This window comes from Protopterus annectens, chromosome 3.part1 (genome assembly GCF_019279795.1).
Source record: "Protopterus annectens isolate FY-2018-M chromosome 3.part1, PAN1.0, whole genome shotgun sequence".
Classification (NCBI taxonomy): domain Eukaryota; kingdom Metazoa; phylum Chordata; order Ceratodontiformes; family Protopteridae; genus Protopterus; species Protopterus annectens.
Window position 1 is genome coordinate 264,786,175 of NC_056732.1, and position 10,000 is coordinate 264,796,174.

Here is a 10,000-nt window from a genome sequence, read left to right on the forward strand (position 1 = left end):
GTTTATAACTCCAGGCTGGTAGCTGTTTTAGGTTTTAAAGTCTTATACTATGTACAAAGTTATAAAGTTTTTTTCATTTACATCCACTTTTTCATCATATGTTTTCATATGATTTACAATAACCTAACTTATGTTACACCACATTAAACTATTCCCTATAACTCTGAGATTCAGACAATTGGTTTGGGAAGGAGAACTATTAGTAAATTACTGGGTAATAATGTGAATTATATTTTACTCAAATATTTTTAGGATGGTTACATTAAAAGGTATCTCAATTAACATAAGGTTTAAACAATCCTTGTAAAAGAGGAAGTTTGTTAGATATCTATCATTACATAAATCCAATTTGATCTTTTACAAGAGATTTCATTTGCTGAAAGATAATATCAATAAATTAAATACTAATAAATACATTGTCTTAATGAGTTCAGAACATTGCAAAAAGAAGAGGGGTGTTGCCATCCTTTGGATCAAGTCATTACCAACTCCTAAGTTAATAAAAACATATCAAGACAATAAGGGAATGTTTTGTCTAGCCATAGTAGAAATCAATAGAAAAATCTTCACATTGATTGATGTATATTGGATGCCAGGTATAGGTATCAATAGTGTAAAGCAACATCTAAACCAAATTGTTCTCCTATCAAAAGGAAATGTCATCATGGCAGGTGATTTTAATTGTATTTTAAATGATGGTAAGTCTAGTACACAGGGAAAAAGAAAAATAACTTCTCAGGCTAAACATTTAAATAACTTTATTGGTTCACATCATCTATTTAATATACATGAGCAAGCTGACCCTAACTCATTACAATATACTTTTTTCTCACATAGACATAATTCCTATTTTAGGATAGATAGAATATTGATTTCTAATTAAATAGTCAATGATTTAACTAATTCCGAGATTATTTCATGCCCGCTCTCTGACCATAACTCAATTACTTTTGAACTCTTCATTTAATACAACATTCAATGTACAGATTAGAAAAATTTCCAGCATATCTTTCCCAACTACAAGACTTTAAAAATTCCTAATTCAAGAAACCCAGAACTTTTTTGAAATTTAAAAACACCTCAAATCCCTCAGATATTTACATATGGGATGCCCTTAAAGCATATTTATTTGGACAAATTAATATTGGTATATAATAAAAGGAAAGCTTGGGGTAAAGACTTAAAAGAATACAGTGCAAATTAGACAAACTAAAATTTAAAAAACAAAGATAAACATATCAACAGAAATGTAAGGGAAGAGATTGATAAATTAAATAATGAGTACAAAGAAATATTAAATCACAAAACTAGAATTTGTTTGAAAAATATAAATTTCTATCTTTCTCTATGAATCATAAACATTTAAATTATCTCAAAAATAAGACGAAAATAATTAAACATAATCATATTAAAGAGATATATTCTATAAAGAGAAAAAATAAAGTTTTTAATTTATCTGACATATTAATTGAATTTAGAGAACATTTTCTTAAACTCAATCAAAATAAAATCAAAATGGAATCTAAAGTAAAATAAAATAATATATTAATAAAAATATTAATAAAAAACTTAACAAGCTGCAAAAGGAGTTTATAGACAAACCTATAACATTCATTGATGTCCAAACCCAAATTAATAAACATAACCTTAATAAAGCACCTGGCAATGATGGTATCATTCCTGAAATCTATAAAATTTTGCCCAAGACAGCTCTGACTTTACTCCAAAAAGTGTTCTTATTGGTCCAAAATGAATCCAAACCTCCCCGTCCTGGAAATACACATTTATTTCACCTATATTGAAGTCTAATAAAGACCCAAAGAATTGTTCTTCGTATAGACCTATTTCATTACTGAACATTGACTATAAAATGTTTATGAATATTTATGCTGAAAGACTGCAAAAATTCCTTCCACAATTAATAGATGAAGATCAAACTGACTTTATTACTAACAGAAATACTTTTGATAACATTAAAAGAACCTTAGCATTAATAGACTATTCCCAAAAAAGAAAAAAAAGACCTGACTTTAATTAACTTGGATATTAACTCTGCCTTTGATTCGTTAAGTTGAGATTATTTATTCATTTTACTTGAATGTTTAAATTTCTCAAATAACTTTATAAACTTAATAGAACACTTATATATAGGGGCATTAGCATATATTAAAATTGGTACATATATCTCACAACATATCCCCATTATTAAAGGAACTAAACAGGGCTGCCCATTATCTCCTTTGATATTTATGCTGGTAATGGAACCCTGGGTGAATAAAATATGGAATACTGAAAATATAGAAGGATTAAACATTAATGCTGATACCTCATCTAAAATTCAGCTCTTTGCTGATGATGTCCTTATAACTACAAAAGGGAATGATTCTTCCATTGCATCTCTATTTGAATCTATGGATAGGTTTCAAAAAAATATCTGGATTAGCTTTCAATGAAACTAAAACCAAAATACTTCCCATCTATACAACTAAAAACAAAATTAAAAGGAAACCTTATAAATATGATTTACTTACTAATCAACATACTTATTTAGGAATTATTCTAGCCAAAGACATCAAGACTATAACACATTTAAATTATAATAAATGTTTTTAAAATATACAGATGCTTAGATCTAGATGGAACACAATCTTTTTTACAATGGAAGAAAGACTAACTATAATCAAGATGATAATCCTTCCCAATATTCTTTACATTATTCAATCTTTATTACTATTATCCCTAAAATCTATGATTAAGAAACTAAATTCAATGTTATTAGGCTCTTTGTGGACACCCAAAAGACCAAGAATAGCTCTTAATTATCATATGAATAGCTAGACTAAAGGAGATATAGCCTTCCCAGATCTAGACCTATATTCCATTTCAGCCATAATCAAGACTTTATCTCTATTGCTGGACTCAACTTACACAGCCAAATGGAAATTTTACTGTGAATTAATAAGTGCTGAGCTCATCACAAAACCACAGATCTACAAAACTGATTTACTTAATAATCTCATGTTATGGATTGTTAAATATTTCTTTTCCACTCATACTATATCAAAACACTCTTCAAATTACATTTCCAATATCTTAATATCCTTTAGAAACTTTATATACAAATATCCCATTTATAAAAAAATGGATTTTTTGATATTTCCTATAGCATTTACACAAGATATCATAATATCTTCTGATCCAAATAAAAACTTACTTCTTAAACAAAAAGAGTTAATTTATTGGTTTCAGATGATGTCTGATAGAGAAGTCAAAACTTTACAGTTGCTTACACAAGAATTTTATTTAGAGGAGTCTATTTGACTACATATACAAACTTTGAGACAGATGCTATTAAACAAGATTGACAGTAAGTATACTGTGGCAGGACAAAATACTTCAATTTTGGTGGATTATCTTGCATCGAATATACAACATAAATCCACTCATAAAGGTAAACTTTCTCATATTTATAGGATCATAAGAGAAGAAACCTATAGTAGTCCAGATAGCTATTGGAAATATTATCACACTATCAGTAATGAATTACCTAACTAACAAGATAAAGTATATATGTTGGAATCAGCTGGTAAAACTACATCTTCTCTTAAGTGAAAATTATATACGTGGAGGTTTATGTATAGATCATTTTACACACCTCAAATTATGAACAAAAATCAATAACAAAAATAACATATCTAAAAGATGTAAATCAGAAACAAATATTGGTTGGGCACATATGTTTTACGATTGCTCTGAAATGAAAGTTTATTGTGAAAATATCAGCAATATGTTACAAGCATTATTCACTGATTGTTTTTCTATAAATAGATCTCTGGTTCTCTTTAATACATCAATACCTAATTGCATTAAAAAAATAAAACGTCCTATACGCTGGTCAATATTAGCAGTAGCCAGAAAGATCATTGCCTGGAACTGGATTTCTGAATCCCCTCCATATTTTACAGAGTTTAAAACAGGTATTATTGACCTATGCCATTTAGAAATTCTAACCATCAAATCTCGAACAACTAGGAAAACATATACTTATAACTTGTGGGTGAGTTTACAAAATCTATTAAAAAAAGAATAAACTGTTCATGGTAATTAGATATGTTTGATTAGAAATGTTTGTTTACAAAAGTGGATGTATTTGTAAATACCTTAGTTATTTTAGTTATGTTATTTATTTGCATATATTTTACCAATTGTATGTTAAATCTCATATGATCATTTGTTAATACATGAAAATCAATAAAAGTTGTTTAAAAAAAGTTAAAAAAAATATATTTTTAACTAAAACCTGAGTACTTTAGTGCTTTGTGTAGGCAGGATATAAACTGTAGCAAACATTTGCTACATTTGTAACAAACAGTTTGCTACAATTTTTTTTAAACTAAAACATGATTGCTGAAACACTCAGTGCAAGCAGGTATAAACTGTAGCAACTGTTTGCTACATTTGTCAGTCTATGTACTTTAATGCTAATGGATCTTTTGTCTCCTCTGTATGGTTTTTGGTTTTAGTTTGTACAGCCTTACATTTCTAAGTACTGTATTATAGAGAAAGTGACAGTGGTTACATTGCAGTGTGCTTCAAATTATTTTTAAAATGCTTATTACTGTACATTTCAAAATTATTTCTAGAATGTCTATTACTATTTGATTGTAAATTGTTTTACAGCTTTTCTCCCTAGGCCTCCAATGAAAAGGAGTCTTGCCTAGACCAGGCATACTTTCCTGGTAAACAAATGCAAGTAAATAAATATAAATAATTCTAGATAAGAAATGTTATTTCTTAAAAGAGTCTTTTATAGATACCCCCTTCATAACTCCTTTATTTGACATTTGTCAGTATATTTGTGACAGCAAAGTTGGAAAACAATTATGGTTTTATTCCACCTGGGGAACTATTTAGTTACAAACCCATTGATGGCTGCTTAGATATTTCAAAAATATTTATACACTGTACAGACTAAATGGGAGGACTATAAGAAACATATTCAGTAGCAGTGGTTGGGGTGTGAAAGGAAACTGATGACTTCCTTTACTGCTGAAGAAATTTGGGAAATAATGAAAGGAGAGGTATAGGGTAAAACCCTGAGTAGTGACAGTTACTGATGGAAGTCTTGAGAAAAAGCAAAGATACAAAGGTCCTGTATTTCATGAGGTTGTTTAATGAAGTGTTTCATATGCAGAAGGGCATTATCAACAATGGGGCCCAATTTGGGACATATTTGGGGGCCTCAAGCCATAACATTCTCATCACCCAACTCCACCTCCTCCATCCTCAGTCATTTGGCAGAACAGAAAATCACTGATTTTATGAGGAATAGAAGCAAAATATGGGCATTCTGCAAAATTCTGGACATTTGAGAGATATGCTTTCAACATTCATTTATACTGCACTTGTGGCACAGATCTTAATTTGTTTGTTCAATAATTCTGGACAAAGGCAAAAATAGTGGGGCAAGCAAATGTCCAAAATCAGGACCATTTTTTAAGTATTACTCTAATTTACTAAAAAAGTTAATAGAATAATAGGTTTTGCATCAACATGCATTTTCTGAACAATATGAAGTATGAAACTCCAAAGTCTGGCATTATGGATTAATTTACTGTAATCCATAGTAATAGACCAGAAAATGAAAAAAAAAACATCTAGGAGGGACAGGGCAAAAATATCAGGCACTCTTAAGGGGAAAAAAATGGACAGTGTGTGGAAGTTTAAGTAATTATATTAGTGTCACTCAGCTTGGTGTGGTTCAGCTTTTTCTCCTCTTTGATCCTCCAAGCGAATACCTTCTTTCCCCTTCTTCTGATGCTGCCAGGGGTTGCGATCAAGAGTTGCCCATGGTGTGGGAGTGTAGAAATGGCATTTATTAATGAAATGCTCATATTGCATTTGCAGTATTCATTGAAACACTGAAGTGCTCAGTGTGTGGTAATCTGACCGGAGAAGAAGTCTGTTGCATTTGTACCAATAAGCCGGCTACATCTGAGGTAGAAGAGCCTTTTTTCAGCTACGGCTTCGGACTGTAAATAACAGTGACAAGTGTGGGGCCCTACTGCACCTGTCGGCTCAGTTGACCTAAGGCTTTTTCTGAATGCATGCAGTTTGCAAGATCCAGGAAGATGAGAAAAAAGAGAAGAGATAAAAAGATCAATTCTAGTACTGCAAGCAAGGTATGTATACACAACATGCAACTTATAGGATGTAGGGAGATGACAAAGTACAGAAAAAAGAAGAAATGGACAAATCTGGTTCTGGAAGCAAATGTGTATGTAACAAGAGGCATGTGGAGTTTATGCAGTCTATAGTATGAACTGAGTTTATCTCACAGCAATTAAATTTACACATGAAGTGCAGTTTATTCTCTAAAGTACTGGGTCTGTCACAAATCATAGCTTATGCCTTCACTCAACAAAATGCAGTAACAATAACCTGTAAAGTATTAGTCAGTATGAAGAGCACAGCTGAGCATAATATACAATGCTGGAGTTAACTTAGTCTCCTCTAGATGACATTCACTGTAAGAAAGCATGACGACTGGGGAGAGATGAGCGAAGGCTGGCAGCCTAGGCAAATAGAATTTGATATATAATTCTGTCATTTGTATAAATAAATGTAAAATACAGGTTTGTGTTCTTAAATGAAAGAAAACACTGTAAAATGTGAACTTCAAGATGGTTGCAACATTGCCATCTGCTGTAAGGAAAACCAAGCCAAGCATTTCAAATGTCTTTGAAAGTACAATTATCTAAAAAATGGTGCCAGAGCAGCTAGCTGAACACATTCTTCCTATTGTCTTAATTTAAGGAATAATTGTTAGAGTGTACATGTGGAAGGTGCTTTATTGCTTTGGTTTCTGCTAGAGTGTATATGTGAAATGCCTTTTATTGTTGTATTCTCCTGTGCAGGTATTAGCTTGCTAAATAATGTAAATGGAGTTTCTATTAGCCTGGGAACTCAGAGCAGGTGTCAAGATGATGCAATATGAATACTGGGAAAACCCGTGTGTAAAAAATGATGTAATCTGGGGAGGACCCAGAGACATGTTTGTTAGTGATGTTTTATAAACTGTGTCTCAGAGAGAGAGATAGAGAGCATTTTGATCTTGATATCCAACTTACTAGCACTCTGCTTATGGTCACATGCGTTTTAGCACTGGGATTTATTGTAGGAATAGTTAAAGCTAGAAAAGATTAATTAGGTATTTTTCTTTGAAATCAGACCTGTCCTACTATATTATTTTAAGTTTCTGTGTGATCTCTGAACTCCTAGATATCTCTGTGGTCGGGTAGTTTTGTCTTGTGTTTTAATTATTTATTATTAAATATTTTTAAAACCTTCTACCTGTGGCTAATTTCTGTAGAGATATGCTTTAGGGTACATTATATATTTATAGTTTACTGTCTAAGCCCTTCCAATAAGCCTTAGACTGAATAGTCACATTACCACTGGATAGTAATATAGCACAGTTATAATTGGACACCCTTTTAAGGGCCTTTTAGTAGCTGATATTATTAACTGGGTGGTGGCAGTAATTACTAACGTATAGTCTGGGTAAAGGGGCACAGTTGGAGAATCTGTGTCAGCCTTTCCCAGGAGTGTCTGTAAAGTGTATAAATACTTATCTCAAAGTGTCTGTGTTGTGTCAGCTACTTGGCAGGGACATGAAGCACTGGCTGGACAGAGAGGGTACTGGAGGTTTTAGCTTGCCCAGTTAGGCTGAGACCTAGACCCTATAGCTGTGCCAGTAGGGTGTCTTATTGGGGACCTGGTGAGCAAGGAAGCAACCAGCCCCAGGCTGACTGTGATCTCTGTGTGCACTTAAGGGAAATTGTACTTTACTGTGTGTATTAGTTATCCTTTCCTCTTCTAGGAGATGACCTCCCTGGTGTTAGTGGTGAGGATTGAGGCTCCTTGATTGCTGGGCCAGGGCACGGTCTTCACAGAGAGAATCAGACAAATAATAGCGTACAGTAAATTCATCTAGTAAACTGAAATTAAATTAATCCAATAACAGATAGATGTAATTCATGTTACAGATTTATTGTGAGACACTAATCAGTTATGGCTAACATGCGCAGTAACTATATTATCAAACAGATGCATACTTTAAAAGATAATTTTACTTTGAGAAGCTCCTAACTACCTGTATAATTACACCAGCTACTGTGCAAGTATCCTGAGCAGTTAAGTGTTGGAGGGGAAAAGTCAGAATGAGAATGATGAACAGTGGCATTTCAAACTTAAGAAGGCTAATGGCTTCCTTATATAACAGTAGGAAACAGCTTGCTGTATAAATAAATGTATACAAACAAACAAACAAACAGTAAAATAGCCATTCAAACCCACTTTGTTTTTCAAACACACAGCACAGTAAGCAATTCCATAGGGACTATGGACTTTTACAGACTGCAAAAAATATGGCAAACTTACTTTGAATAACCAACAGAGCATCATATGATCAATCTCATGTATCATATGACTTAAAATGACATGTCTATACCCAACAATGTACTCAGTGTTGGAACATACACCTCTTTAAATACATTTTAAAATTAGCCATTATATTAATTCCTGATGGGCTCCAGGCATTTATCCTGATCTGCCAGTAATATTCTTTCCAGTCCAGTTGCTCGTTGTTGTATTTCTCACCTCACAGACTAGTAACCAAACCAGAAGCCGAAAAAACAGTGAAAACTGTTTAATGGAACACAGCAACAGAAACAAAAGGTTTAGCGCTTTCATCCATCAGGACATCATCAGAACAATGAACCAGCCCATTCAATCAGTATAAATAGTAATTAAAAGCATCACATGACTCTAAGCTCATTAATTAAACAAATATTAATAAAAACTGTGCTGCTCTGCTCTTTATTGTATTCATACCCAAATTTACGTTTCTTTACATCCAGTACAGAAAAGTTAAAACCTAAAAAACTAATGCATTTCTTAACATGACTAAATAAGGAATTGTTTTCATTTGCTGTAAAAATTGTATGCATATGCTCATAGTTGTGTTGTTGCAGTGTATAAGATGTCCGGCCAATATAAAATGCAGTAAGTGCCACACCTTGCTATATAAACCATAATGAATGCATTGTTTTGTTTGGCAAGGTGATTTTAATTCAGGTGGTACAGAGGCTTGATATAAGATGGCCTATTGGGTATTAGAAGTTGTTTTACTTGTTTTTTCTTTTTCAGTCTGATGAAATCGATATTTATTTTTATATGTACAAAGTAAAAAGCATTCTATGGATTAAATAAAAAGGAAAGAGGTCAGGCAAACGTATGAGGAAGCATAGAAATAGCTACAAATATGCTTAGGCAAAACTACAGAAAGATCAAGGACATGCAATAAAGAAAGTGAAGAATGGAATTCTTTAGATATATAGGGGAGAGAGAAGGGTAAAAGGAGTTGTGGTTAATGCTTAGGTGAAGAGAAGGGATACATTAAGGGCAGGAAGTAGACAGAAATTCTCCATGAGTTCTTCAGTTGCATCTGGATGAAACAAAGAAAGAATGTTAGCCCTTGAAGGGTAAGATGGTGAGTAGAAAAGTTGCATACAAGCAGAAGCTAGAGGGGAAATACTTCAAGGATTTAAAGAAGGACAAGCCGTAATGTCCTGGCAGTATACCTTCCTGGACCTTTAATAAAATGGCAAGCGTACTTATGAGTTCCATAAAAGAACTCTTCAAGTAGTCACTCAGTGATAGAATGATTGTAGATGATTAGAATGAGGTCATGGTAGTGTCAGTCTATAAAACAGAGATAGGACTGACCTTAGTAACTGAAGGACCATTAGCTGCTATCACTAGCAGTAAGTTACAGAAAAAATAGTAAGGGAAAGGTTGTTCATTTCCTAGAGGAGAACAACCCACAGAATAAGAGCTAAAGCAGTTTGTTGACTGGGTTATACTGGAACTTGGACAAGGATACCTACTGCATAAGGTAAACATTGACTTTCTGACTCAACCTACACAGAAAGCTGAT